Source organism: Danio aesculapii, chromosome 23 (genome assembly GCF_903798145.1).
Source record: "Danio aesculapii chromosome 23, fDanAes4.1, whole genome shotgun sequence".
Lineage (NCBI taxonomy): Eukaryota > Metazoa > Chordata > Actinopteri > Cypriniformes > Danionidae > Danio > Danio aesculapii.
This window is the reverse complement of record NC_079457.1, coordinates 29,097,927-29,113,321: the sequence shown is the minus strand read 5'-3', so window position 1 is coordinate 29,113,321 and position 15,395 is coordinate 29,097,927. Positions and strand designations below refer to the sequence as shown.

The 15,395-nt window shown below is 34.8% G+C and overlaps 1 protein-coding gene across 3 annotated transcripts in view; it reads right to left on the bottom strand.

Annotated features, from left to right (window-relative positions):
• Window positions 1–7,860, bottom strand: part of plxnb1a (plexin b1a) — a 159,736-nt gene extending 151,876 nt beyond the window's left edge. For 2 of the 3 annotated variants that reach the window (XM_056448692.1, XM_056448694.1), the window contains exon 1: window positions 7,526–7,860. The gene's annotated coding sequence lies outside the window, so the exon portion shown is untranslated. The remainder of the gene's footprint in view (window positions 1–7,525) is intronic. The other variant, XM_056448696.1, reaches the window with a different exon arrangement.
• Between the last annotated feature and the right edge of the window lie 7,535 nt (window positions 7,861–15,395).

The window sequence follows — 15,395 nt, the reverse complement described above, 5'->3', positions numbered from 1 at the left end:
TGAAGTCAGAATTATTAGCCCCTGTTTATTTATTTTATTTTTTTTTATATTTCCCAAATTATTTTTAACAGAGCAACAGAGCAATTCTTATTTGCTTTATTTTGGATAGAATAAAAGCAGTTTTTATTTTTTTATGAACCATTTTAGGGTCAAAATTATTAGCTAATTTAAGCTAAATTTGTCTGTCTACAGAACAAATTGTTATTTGTTCAAGTTATTATACAATAACTTGCCTAATTACCCTAACCTGCCTAGTTAACTTATTAACCTAGTATTTTAAATGTCATGTTAAGCTGTATAGAAGTGTCTTGAAAAATATCTAGTCAAATATTATTTACTGTCATCAATGGCAAAGGTAAAATAAATCAGTTATTGAAAATTAGTTATTAAAACTATTATGTTTAGAAATGTGTTGAAAAAAGTCTTCTCTTCGTTAAAAAAAATTGGGAGAAAAAATAAATGGGGGGGGGGGGGCTAATAATTCTGACTTCAACTGTATATTGCACTATGAATATCATTTTACCAGATGATTTATATAGCTCTATTTGGAAAGATTCCATTAATTTAGATCGACTGGGATGATCTGAAAACTTTTTATATGCAATTCATATATTATAATAAATTACAATCAAAAATAAATGAATGAATGAATAAATGAATGAATAAATGTCATTCATGGTTTTCTAATTTTTACTGTTAGTCTAACAGTATATATATATATACTGTAAAATATACTGTAATTTTCACAATGCAACTTAAAAATACAGCAAAATACTGCATAACGGTGCTAAATACAATTTATTACAGTTAAATTACAGTTAAATACTGTGTAATTTGCAAAAATCGTTAACTAGACTGAATTATAAATGAGTTTAAGCAGAACGGGGCAGCATTTTCTGTGAATTGACCTGATTTTTTTCAATGAACACAGTGACTTTGATCACTCAGAAACATCCAGTGTTTATTGAAGGTAATCACAGATTTTGCACTTTGATAGTGAGCCATTTTGGTATTTTCAGACTAAAAATGAGCATTGCAATATTACTCCATTAATGTGTTTAGGAGGTGCCCTGTCTGATATACAGAAGGTCACACTGACCCAAAAAACAACAATCAAAAGAACAGGCCAATTTCAAATCTCTTTAAAAGCCTTCATCTGTTTGCCAGACTTATTAGTGAATGTCTGATCCTCAGGTTGCTTCATTTTATATCCAAAAAACTGACCTTGCCATGGAAGCAGTGGCATGACCTTAAGAATCCAGAATGATTTATCTTGCCCTTGCATTTTTTTATACCTCAAGGCTCAAGGATGGTTTGTACCAAACACTAAATATTAATTTTCTACCTTCCGTTTTCAAGTTCTGGGGTGCGTAACCTTCTAAATCACAACTCTCAGTGAATAAATAAAACAGAATAAAGCAAAAGAATATGGTGCGTGTGTGTGTGAGGTCTTTTCAACATTTCATTTATTCAATTCTAGGTTTCCTAGCAGGTCAAGGTTTTGTGATGCCTATCATTTGAATGAAAACAAGGCAAGGAAACGCTAGCTAAAATGCAATCAAACTGAAAAACCATTAACATTATTCTAGCTTAGTGAATCACTCTTTTAAGTTAATGGTTTATATACTTTACTTAGAAAGGTGAGTAAACCCATTGTATCTTGCTTACGTTGACTTAAAATAATATTTATATTTATTTATGCTAGTCCTGGGCAAAGATTAATTGCATATTAATTGCATTAACATAATATACATTTGTGTTTTGAAAATCTATTGTTATTTATATGTAATTCGCAGACATGCACTCAAAAAATGATTTTGCTGCTTGTTCAAACTACTTATACAAAATGAACTGAAACAACACAATTACTGGGATTTTTTGGGACAACGTAATTGTTTTATGTTCAATGCACTTGAATGTGTTAATTTAAAGGCTGGTTTATACTTCAGTGATTGGCATGACCCACGGCGCCAGCCTTGCCCGTAGTCGTGCATTTATACTTCTGCGCGCTTTTTGTATTGCTCTGCAATAACAATTCCAAAACGCTAGCTGGCAGTAGGTTTTTATGTTCCTCTGTGTCGAGTTTCTTCGTGGGTGTTTTGTTTTTTCTTAAAGCTACCTTAATGTACAAGTAGCTAAAACTCGCTCATTCAGAGGTGGGAATCGGCAGACGTGCAGCAACTTTTATCATAAGGTAAACACAAAACCAAAGTTTCCATCTGGTGCTCCTTCAAGGGACTCGACATTCTCTTCGTCCCGCCCACACTGGTCACAGCTATCAAGCTGACCAATCACAGAGCTTGTGCTACGTGTCATTGCAGTGTGCAGTTAAATTTTTTTGAAAGGTGCATCAGCGTCAGCATCTGCCACGGCAAGGGCTATGCTACCATGCGAAGGTTGTGCCGGAGCCTATGCGTGTGCTTGACGCAGAAGTATAAATCAGCCTTAACTTAATAGATTTGTGTTGTGGCAACGTGAATGGATTGTGTGGATCTCTGCATTTTTTTACAGTGTTTATAGAAACAAAACTATACAAAATAATTTTGTTACACAAATATTTAAATTTAGATATAATTTGTATCATATACATATATTTTTATATCAAAATATAAATAAACATTTTCTGAAACATATACATACAAGTGTGTATTTATATATACATACTAAATAAACACAGTTCACACACATATATACCATTTTGAGCGATGTAAACAAAAACAATGGTCGTAATGTATTTCTTGTTTTACATTTTTAATTTCTATAGCTTCCGAAAATCCAAAAAGGTCCACATATTGATAAATAATATTATGATTTCTGTTTTAACGTGAAGATATGATTGAATTGCCTCTTGTTACAGTTATGAAATGGTATGATAAGAAACCGGAAATGTTCAAGGTCAATGACATTACAATATTAAAATGGTCTATATCAGGGGTGTCTAAACTCGGTCCTGGAGGGCCGGTATCCTGCATAGTTTAGCTTTAACTTGCTTTAACACACCTGCTAGGAAGTTTCTAGTATATCTAGTAAGAGCTTGATTAGCTGGTTCAGGTGTGTTTGATTAGGGTTAGGGCTAAACTTTAGATGCCATTAATGACAATAAATTTTCCCCAGCGCTAATTTAACGCACATGGTTCATTTACAGGCAACGGTTACAGGTTAATTCACGGGGGTGCATGTGAGGAAAGTATGGAGTAATCAAGTTTTGTTGAGCTGCTCTCAGATAACACTGAATTTCGAATATAACTCCATCTTTCATGTGTTTATTCTATTTAATAACTATCAGTCATATCTTGGATATATTCTTAATAGTCAACTTTTTGGGTGTTTTTGCTGACTTTTCCTGATCCATCGCATGTTCAATCATGGCGTCTAGAAAGCCTTCAAAAACCGTGGCTTCTGTCAGGCTTGAAGTCGCTGAGTGTGACACTATATCCCAGGCAAATGTGAGTGTTATACAGGTTAACTCACTTTAAGTAAAGTCAATGAATCACTTTGTCAAATGTCAAATCAACTAACTGCTTTTTAAAGTGTGAATAATATAAACTCAATACAGTAAAAAATATTCTAACATGCCACACAGAACAATAAATATGAGATTGCTTCCCTGATTTAAGAAACTAAAAAAGGGTCAAGTTCAGTGTTGCAATCTCAAAACAAGGCAACATGAGCTAAGAAGCAGATTTGTAACCTCCTAAAAACACATGCTCATTGAAATCTTCAAACCTTCCTCTTTAAACACCACTTAACCAAGCTTTAATACAGCTAAAGCGACACTAGAATGCAAAAAAAAAAATAAAAATAGAGCAGTCCAATCTATTGGTTTTGACTCAGTGACACATATAAAAAGATGACACGGTGCTGATTGAACCACTAGAACAAAATCAATAGCACAAATTGTGAACACACAGACCACTATTTTAGGCTGTGGGCCAACCCTTTAGGATCTATGTCTGCTAGCACCTGTTAACCCCAGCCAACACCCTGCAGACCCCGTGGTTTCACGCTACAACCGTCCCGATCCGACTCCACACAGAACACGAGGTGAGGGGTTAATCTGATATTGTGCTGAAGGAAACTACAAAGCAGCGAGCAGATGGCCATCTTTGAGCAAGGTTTCTGCTGATACAAGAAAGCCAGAGATGGAAACAAGAGAAGCTTTTTTGGACTTAAACCACAGCATTTTTTGGCTTCCCATTCACGTCTTTTTTGTAGATGATGAACAGATAAAGCAGCGCAAAAAGCACATGTGCGGTAAACTGAACCACTGACTTGTTTCTCGATGTGTGGAAAAACCAATACGGGACGGGTCACGCTTATGAGATATTATTGTAGGAAACACTGCGTTTCATCATTTTTAGGTTTACTTTGATAGTCAAATAAAGATGAAGATAGGATGGATGTCCTTTACTTGACTGTGAGATGAAAGTCCATCACATTATTTCCCACAACAGATCCCCTCTGTGAGATCCGGCACATTAAATACCATTTGCTGACTTTGAGATGGTGGGAGTATATCTCATCACATATTTTCCTGAAGTAAATATGTACAAGTCAAGCTATATATCATATAGTTTTATAGTGATAAAGTTGAAACTGACTTATTGTCATAAACTGACAACTATTAATGTGTACAAACAGAACTAGACTCAATCTTAAAGGGACAGTTCACCCCCCCAAAAAAAATTCTGTCATGGTTTAATCACCATTCATTCATTTCAAACCTGTTTTTGGTTTCCTCCTTGTGTTTAAAGGGATAGTTCACCCAAAAATAAAGATTTATTTTTTTCTGTTAAACAAAAGTAAGATATTTTGAAGAAAGATGAAAGCCTGTAACAATTGACTTCAACAGTAGGATAAACAAAAACTTTGAAAATCAATGGTTAAAGGTTGCAGCGTTCTTCACAATTTCATCTTTTGTTCAACAGAAGAAAGAAACCAACTTATAGGGCTGCACAATATATCCGCGATAGTCACATCGTAAAGATATGCAATGTTCAGTCGACTTTGTAGTGTAATTTTTACATTTACATGTACAAAACCAAAAAGCACAAGTAGTGTATAATCTGTATACATCCCTAATCCTACTAAATGCCTAAACTACCTTAATAGCTATTAATAAGTAGCAAATTATGAGTTTATTGAAGTAAAAGTCAAAATGGTTTGCTAAGAGCGAGAACTGAACCCTAAAACAAAGTGTGATCAAAAATTCTTTGCAAGTATAGCAAAGTATATTGCAATATATATCGCAAAATACAACAAACTATCGCAATGTCAGATTAGTCCAATACCGCGCAGTCCTATTGTAAAGGTTTGTAACCACTTGAAGGTGAGTAAATAGTGAGAAGATTTTCATTTTTGGGTAAAGTATCTCTTTAGTCTCTGCTGACTATTATTTAAAGTTCCACTACATAATCTTAGCTTATTTGATTATGAAGACATCAGAGTTATAACACTTCAACAAACATGAGGGCGCTTTGTGTTTTTTTAGCTGATGCATGAAACTGTGCAGACGTACCAGATCACAAATATGTCAAGTTCAGTATATTGTGCTTAAAAAGAAGAAGCTCTTCTGCCAAAATAAAACACACAACACAGTTGAAAAATCCACCATGAGGCAACAGATGCTGAGAGGCAGATTGATGACCTCCTAAAATACATGCTCATTAAAAACTCTTGTACTTCACACCTTCCTCTCTGAGCACCACTTAAGCAAGCTACAACCGTCTTTTATGCTTTAAAACCAAGGTTTCCTCCATCTTGCTAGAAACATGTTGTGTGAAACCGAGCGATAATTGACATCATACAAACCAAACTGGTATTATTTTGCTCAAAATAAAGCATATTGAAAAAAGCAGATCCAACATTTTAGTATGAGAGTATTATCCTTTTGTTTAGAGACATCCACTGGCCTGGATGTATGCAATTTTACTAACAGCTGGCGGCTGAAATGAAACTGGTTTATCTTCTTTTGTTTTCTTTGATGCTTTGTCATTTTAAATCTGAAAGACCCAAATTATGTAAACAAATTATTGGTAATAAACCTTACAATGACCAAGCTTTATGTTAGGTTTCATTAGGTAATCCCAACATGCACACAACATCATAAGACGTTAATAATAGGTTAGATTTAGGTCGTGATATCAGGCGACCAAAATTCAATGTCTAGTCAGCGTCTAAGGACAACGTTATTTTGACGTCCAATAACGACGTTGATATTTGGTTAATTTTAGGTTGAACAAAATCCAACGTCAAGCCAACATCTTAAACCAACATCATATTGACACCAAATACTGACATTCATTTGTCAGGTATGGCAACCAAAACTTAGCATCTGATAGACGTCATAGTGGTAACGTCCACACATTGTCCAGCTGTAACATCATTAGACGTTGATATTTGGTTGATTTTAAGTGTTGGACATTGACGTCGACCTGACGTTGGGTTCTGATGTCAACCCAATTTTAATTTCCAAACAAAATGCAATGTCCCCACAACGTTGGGGTACAACGTTAATCTGACGTCCTGTGCCTGCTGGGATGTTAGGCTAGTTAATGTATTAACTAGCATAATGAACAGTATTTGTCCAGCATTTATTAATCATACAGTTCAACATTTACTAACGCATTAGTAAAATCCAAAATTGTGCTTGTTAATATTACTGAGTTAATATTAGTGAGTTAGTAATAACTAACAATGAATTACTTTTTTACCACTGACTAACATTAACAAAGATGAATAAATACTGTAAAAATGTATGGTTCATTGTTTGTTACCATTAATTAATATTAACTAATACAACCATTTTGTAAAGTGTTACTCTTATAAATTGGTCAGATTACAGTGTGATTATTTCAGGAATACCACTTTATGTAGAATCATATCAAATGTAAAGAATCATATATGAAATTGTGTATTACGTTACATAATATGAAATACTTTTCTCTCATAATTGATTTGCTTAGAATTAAGAGCATTAAATTTAGCCCCCCAAAAAGAGTGAATGCACCTTTGTGTGCAGCTGCTCAGCAAGTTCACTGGGAGGATGATGATGGGATCTACAGGTTTTGCAAACACTGAATCATACTTATGAATCCAATGTAATCCAATACATACCGGTATAATTCAAGTATGACAGAAACAATGTCTTTCCCAACTGCAACCTCAGACACTGAATGAGCTTATCCATCTAAATAAAGCAATTCAATACGACCGTACAGCAGCTACAGACACAACTAACTGACTATTCTTGATCATTTTGACAATTCAATCACAATAGTGTAAGTTATAAAATGTAAACATATAAGTGAAATCCACATTTAGATTAAATATAGGCATTTTGGCTAAATATAGGCTATTAAAGATGTTGGCAACTTCTTTTTGTCTCAGAAATATTTAAATCCGTGTCCACTGTGTTCACAATAAAGAAGTCAACGTCCAGATAAATAACAACAAGTCTTTCACCAAACAACAGAAAGTAAATAAAGAGTTGTTTGACAGCAACAGTGGGCTGTTCTCTTCTTACCTGCATTTAAAGCATTGAAGTCTTCTTTGAAACAAACAAAAAAACGCGACGCTTAGCTTCTCACAGACTGGCAGTGATTTGAGTCCTGTTAATCCGCACGAGCGACGAGACTTTCAGTCCATAAACTTCATCGGGAGCGTTCGTGTCCGCCCGCAACACACGTGTCTATTTCCAGCCAAAGGATGATTTCCTAAACACTGAAATGATTGAAGGGGGCTCCTGTGTATTTTTAGAGGCGCAAACTCCTGGAAGCCCGTCTCTTGTCTGTCACTGGCGGCCGGGAGTGAGTGTTTCGGTGAGGAATAACGGGAGGTGAGCGTCAGTTCACAGTGGAGTTATTGTCCGCTAGTGCGACCCGGCGGCCGCTCGTGGAAAAGGGCTGGGCTTCAGACATCGCCTAGCAAGTCCATACACAAGAGACTCCTCACACACACAAAAAACAGCCATGTTTATTCATCCCACTGGTGATTTTTAAAGATTCTTCGCTTTTTAATAATTTATATGCTGTTTGTTCGTTTGCTGGAAAGGGAAAATAATTAAAACGTTTTTGTTTTGTTATAAAATGTATTCATTTGGTGGTTTAAGTAAAATATGTATGTGTTTAAAACATGTTTGTGGTTATTTAGTGTTTTGTTTATTAAAACAGTGTAACATTTTGTAGCCTGTTTGTTGCCTATGAAAATGAAAATTATTTTGTTTGTTGAATTCAATGTAAAATTTTTATATATTGTTACATATTATCATCATTTTTAAAAACAATGTTCAGTTTGTTTTATAAAACAATTTAGCCTGCATGTTTTCTTTTCTAGTTATTGTTTTTAAATCATTATTTTATAGTAATTTTCTGTTTAAAACATTAGTTTGCTTGTAAAACAAATGGTTGGTAAACAATGAAGCCTTTATTTATAGGTTTGTTGGGCGGGTATTTTTTTAGTAGTTAAAATAAAACATTGATTTGCGTATTAAATATAATGTAACCTATATTTGGTTGGTTTGGATCTATTTGTAATATTTATTTCGGATGTTCTGCTATTAGCTCAAGTGTCATGGCCATTTTAAAACAGTATAAACTGAAAGCCTCATTCAGCTTCAGCTAATAAAGGAGGTGACAGGGTCAAAGGTCATGTTTGGGCTAACTATCAGTGCAATGATGCGTAAAACTGTGAGGTAATCCAAAAAGTGTGGGAAACAATGAATCAGTTTATTCGTTTGTAAAATACCATGATTCCAGCTCTTTTTCAGCTATTTATGATTTTAAACATGACACGTTTTTACCAGTGTGTGTGTGTGTGTGTCTGTGTTCGCTCCACAGAGCTGTGTTTTGTGTGTGCCCACAGATGGAGGGTGTGTTTGGTAGGTGTTTGTTTGAGTGGGTGTGTCTGATTCTCCGTGCGGTGGGAGTTCACAGTGTGTGTGCCAAAGAAAGAGCTCACAAACACACTGTTGAAAACACACCCAGTGGTGCCACACCTCTCATCCAGCATCACAGAGACGATCGGCCAATCCCACAGCACCTCACAGTGGGCATCAGTCACACGCAGCCAATCTGCGGGCACCTCCTCCACACCTTCAAAGTAAACCAACATCAAGGCCTCACACTTTTCCACAAACACAGCTTGTTTGTTTGACCATATCTGAGCCGTTTCATTTGCTTTGAAAGTCTCTGTCTGATGGTGTATATTTGGAGGATATTTGTTGGACAGTTACTGTGCAAACATTAACAGAGGTGATATAGAGACCCAAAGCTTAAATTACAGTTATTTTAACACACACACTTGTACAATATTTATGGGGACATCCCATAAATGCAATGTACTGTACAGACTGTGATTTCTACCCTTCATCCCAATCCTTCCCCTAAACCAAACCATCACTTGACACAATCTGCTTTTAAAATACTTATTTTTGTGTGATTGAGCGTTTTTCATGTGGACCAAAAAGTGCAGGGGCGTAACAAGCAGGGGCGTAGCAACTGGGGGGTGGGGGGTTTGCTAGGGGTGGTTGGGGTTGGGGTCCCTCACTTTTTTAAACGGACCATTTAGAAACAGGTGAATAATATGAACGTAAAATTTTGGATCTCATTCAGCTGTCCCCACACTTTTAAAATGTCCGCAACGCCCCTGCCTCCAAGGTCAAAATTGAATGTATTGCTATTACCTGTGGGGACATGTGGTCGTTATGACATAAGCAGGAAATAAGCAATGAATCTGCGAACATTTGTACTATTTCTGCGCAGAATTTTGCAAAAAAACCTGTAAATTTATGTGGAATAATTTTGGGAGTATCGTAGCTAAAAACTTTATATTTATTCATTAATTTTCCTTTAGCTTAGTCTCTATTCAGAGGTCACCACAGCGAAATGAACCACCAACTATTCCAGCATATATTTTATGCAGCGGATGCCCTTTAGGATTTGAACCAGTGACCTTCTTACTGTGAGGCGACAGTGCTAACCACTGAGCCACCGAGTTATTTTTACTTAATATATGAAATATAAAATAATAACTTTTATTTAATGTTTACAATGCAAATCCAATTCGATTTTCTTATTTGGTAAACAAAGTAAGTCTCTCATATAATAGATCTACTAAAAGACAGAAAATATTACTTTACAAACTGTATTGTAAACAAATCATATGAACATTTTTATATTAGTCAATAGTATTACTGAAATTTATTTAAAAACTAAATAAATAAAATAAAAACACATTTACACAAGTAAATAAATAGACTGAATGATTGGCTCAAAATCTACGGATTTCTGCACACACACACACCCTGTAGTTTCTTCAAACCTTCATAAAATGGCTTTTACCTTAAGCTGAATTTAGAGGACAAACACACACTCTAGTCAAAGTAGTCAAAGACAAAAGGATATTTCTCTATAGACTTGTAATGCTATTTACAACCAGAAGATGCCGCTGTTAGCAAATAATAATACTATTAATGCAAGAGATTCACTTTTTACTCCAGTAATATTCCACAACTTCACTATAATTTTTACTCTGGTGACATTAATAGTAATATCCATATTAAAATTGACTGTGCGATTCAGAATTTCAAAATGTAAATGCTTTATGTTGGAAAAGATTGTTTGATTAAATTCTGCTTAGGGGAAAAAAAAACATAATTGTATACATGGTCATCATGACACACTGTCTTACTTATATTTCATATGTTAAGCATCATAATGGGAGTTACAGTGTAATTACACTGATTTTAAATGGGAGAAATTAATAGTCCATTAAGAAGAAGTAATGCACAAAAAATTCAACTACTTTTGCTTATTTAAACATTTATTTTCTTTTCGGCTTAGTTCCTTTATTAATCAGGGGTCGCCGCAGCAGAATGAACTGCTAACATATCCAGCATATGTTTTACACAGCAGATGCCCTTTCAGCTGCAACCCAGCACTGGGAAACATACACACTCATTCACACCAGTCTGTCATTCACACGCATACACTATGGCTTATTATAATTCACCTATAGCACATGTCTTTGGACTGTGGGGGAAACCAGAGCACCAGAGAAACATGGGGAGAACATGCAAACTCCACACAGAAACGCCAACTGACCCAGCCAGGGCTCGAACCAGCAACCTTTTTGCTGTGAGGTGACAGCGCTAACACTGCACCACCGTGTTGCCCCTTGATTTACGCAATTGTAGAAAAAAATACTGTTGTGTAACCCACACTCAAACCTGTTTTTCCAAAATAAACTGATATAATTAGATTTTTCTTTGTAATGCACTTTAACATTTCAAAGTATTTCTCACTTCTATTCGTTTAAAAGCTGTAAATGCAGTAATAACATGGTAAAAGCATGATAACATTTAAAACACTGAAGTTATACACTGAAGTATAATTGTTTCGTTAATTTCTGATCAGATTTAGTTTAGTTAGATTATTAAAAGTATTGAAATCTGCACGGTGGCGCAGTGGGTAGCACGTTCGTCTCACAGCAAGAAGGTCGCTCGTTCGAGCCTCGGCTGGGTCAGTTGGCATTTCTGTGTGGAGTTTGCATGTTCTCCCTGTGTTGGCGTAGGTTTCCCCCACAAGTCCAAAGACAAGCACTAAAGGTGAATTGGGTAGGCTAAATTGTCTGTAGTGTAAGTGTGTGAATGAGTGTGTTTGGATGTTTCAAAGTGATGGGTTGCAGCTGGAAGGGCATCCGCTGCATAAAAACTTAAGTTGGCGATATATTCCGCTGTGGCGACCCCAGATTAATAAAGGGACTAAGACGAAAAGAAAATGAATGAATGATTAAATTCTGACTTTTATGAAAAAGAAGGGTTCTTCAGGTGCAAATCAACACAAATGTTATAGATTTTAAATTGAACACACAGTTTTCAACAATTATCACTACAGCAATCTGCACTGTAAAAAAGTAATTAGTTACTTTACATAAAAGAAGTTTACTACCTATTGCCTTAAAAGTGACAAGTAAACTTTACTTTAAAAAATGAGTAAACCCATTACTTAAAGTTAAAACGTATTTTTTTTTCAGAATTATGTACATATTCATGGATTAATTTTAACAAGTTTGTTCACATTCTTAAGCACTGTAAATGCAACTAATCACTTTTTACATTGTGCCAAAACGTTTTATACTTTTCTTTATTCTTTAATTTTAACTTCTTTTAAAAAATTATGCACAAATATAAAAATCACCAAAAGATGTAAATTAAAATTTTATATATTTACTAGACACTCATATACATAAGATATAATAACAGGAACACAAGAAACTTTTCAATTTTATTCAGATTAAAATGCTGGTATTAGAGAGCTAGATTTTGGTACTGAGTTTGTCCTTGTTTGTATTTGCTTTATATGATAATAATAATAATAATAAGGGTGATGATGTCAAGAGCATGTTTTGCGTGTTTGAATGTGCTACGAAAGTTGTTTTTAATATTAAAGTCATTGTAAATAAAGGCTTTTTAATTTTCCCACAGCTTTTTCAAGTGCCTGATGAGTTTTTTGATGATTAAAAGGAATCCCTCATCCAAAGAGCACCGATAAACAGAGTTTATAGCATCTTCTGCGTGTTTTTAGGTGTTATGAAAGTCGTCTGCTTTGAGGAACTGACCTTTGATCTTCTGTGAGAGAGTCTATTTATTCCTCTGCAGTCCAGTGTTTTCTTACACGCTGAAGCCAGAAGAAGAGGAATCTGCAAACACCTCTTCTATTTGATGTAACACCTGTGTGAGGAAAACACATGTAAGTGAACCAGCTCTCAGCTGAGCTTCTGCTGAAGGCCAGATACTGTAGGCAAAAACACTGTTTCATGTCCCGCTCAGTTTTAAAATTTTGGCATTTTTGGCTTTTCATAAAGGGTTTTTATTTGAATGAAAAGAAAACATTCCAAAATACCTTTTAAGTCTTTCTTTTGTCACACTTTATCTGTTCGTATCTGATTTTTTTTCTCAAAATATTTTTTTTTCTGTGCACAATAATAAATATCCACTTCAGCAACTCCATAAACCTCACAGTTTAAATAATATATGTGATATGCATATATTTAATATAATTATAAAATAATATATGCATTCTTTTGTATTCATAGATAATTTGCATAATTATATCTAACATTTTATTGTATTAATATTTAGTTTTTATCATTAAGGCACACAAACATACAAAACTCACACCCTGTGTGAAAAAGTCACCCACCCACCCCCCTCTGTACTGCCACACCTGTTGGCAATCAAGAAATCACTTTAATAGGACCTGCTCGACAAAGTGAAGTAGACCAAGAGATCTTCAAAAGCTAGAAATCATGACAAGATCTAAAGAAATAAAAAAAAGGGAAGGAAAATAATTAAGATCTACCTGTCTGGAAAAGCTTATAAAGCCATTTCTAAAGCTGGGGCTGCAGCAAATCAGCGAGAGTCATTATCCACAAATGGCAAAGACATGGAACAGTGGAGAACCTTCCCGGGGGTGGCCGGCTGATCAGAATTACCACAAGAGCGCAGTGACAACTCATTCAAGAGGTCACAAAAGACCTCACAACAACATCCAAAAAAACTGCAGATCTCACTTGCCTCAGTTAAGGTGAGTGTTCATGACTCCATCATTTGAAAGAGACTGAGCAAAAATCATTTGTATTGCAGAGTTCCAAGACAAAAACCACTGCTAAACAAAAAGAACATAAAGTTTTGCTAGTTTTCTCAGTTTTGCTTGAAAACATCTTGATGATCCCCAAGACTTTTGGGAAAATACTCTGTTGACTGATAAGACAAAAATGTCTTTTATAAGGTGTGTGTCTAATAACACCGCTTTTCAGAAAAAAGAACATCATACCTACAGTAAAATGTGGTGGTGGTAGTGTGATGTTCTGCTGCGTCAGGACCACTTGCTGTGATTGCTGTGATAAATGGAGCCATGAATTCTGCTTGTGACCTCAGGCTGAAGCAAACTTGGGTTCCGCAGCAGAACAATGATCCAAAGCACAGCAGCAAGTCCACTTATGAATGGTTGAAGAAAAACAAAATGAATACTTTGGAGTGGCCTAGTCAAAGTCCTGACCTGAAGCAAAATGAGATGCTGTGGCATGACCTCAAAAGGTGGTGGTTCATGCTTGAAAACCAATATGGCTGAATTACCAGCCAAAATTCTTCCACAGTGCTGTAAAAAAGCTTGAAAATGTTGTAAAAAACCCCACAGTGCTGTAATGTCGAAAAGGCTTTATTTCAGTTGTTGCTTCGAGGGGGGTAATTTATTTAGTATTTATTACTGACAACAAATTATTTTGATCAAATGTTTTTAAATGTTCAAATGTAAACAATTGTTTTTAGAAAATGTGTCATACTTTATTTTATGCTTAATGTAATCAACTAATCATCTGAGTATGGCAACTGTTTTTAGTTATATAATATTTTAACCCCACTTCACAATGCTTTACAAACCTGTCCTTCTTTTGTCTAAAACAATTGATCTTGTCAAATGTGTTTTATTATAGTGTATTCAATAATATAAAAATAAAATATAAAAAATATAATAAAAATCTAATATAAAAAATATATAGTTTGTTGGGGGCCATCCAATAGAAAAACAATTGCATGAATTTTTATTTTTGAGTGAACTCTCCTTTTAATGAGCTTTTTTTCTACAAGCAGCTCATACTAATGTTTCTCATAGTCTAATTAATCTCTGACAAATAACAATGAATCATATTATACGCAGAAATGTTACTGCAGGCCTGTGTGGGAATCATCATCATGACACATTCACCCTGTGACAGCAGTGAATGTCATCTCTCTTTTCTTTTCTTCTGCTGATCTGCTCACTCTCTGCTGTTCAGCTTTGCTGGATGTCATACATTAGTCTCAAGCGTCACACAGTCCACCCACAGTCTAGTAAACTGAACACAGTATATTACACCATATTACACACTAATATAAACAACAAAGCTGTTTGTTGTGCAATAAGTTTTAATCTGACTGGCTTTGGGGAGTAAAAGCACAAAAGAGTTTTTATATGATTGTGTTCTAGTTTACAGTGTACACAGCAGGTACTTCAGAAGATTACAGCTTGTTAAGGTTAGTGACGTCTAATTTTTACTCTAATCATCATAATTTAATCTGAATTTGGCATTAAACATATAAATATATGTATACACACACATACAGATTATTATATACACACACATCTCGTTTAGATTTAATTTCTTTAATGAGTTGCTGCCTTAAATTTTTAGGTTGAATCAAATTAATTCATAAAAAATTCTGAAAGTGATTTCAGATAACACTGACTTAAGAATCAAGTCAAATCTGTTAGAACTAAAAGATGAATATGAAACATATTCACCTAATTATAATAATTAATGTAATAATGTAATAATGTTAACTGTGATAGATTTTG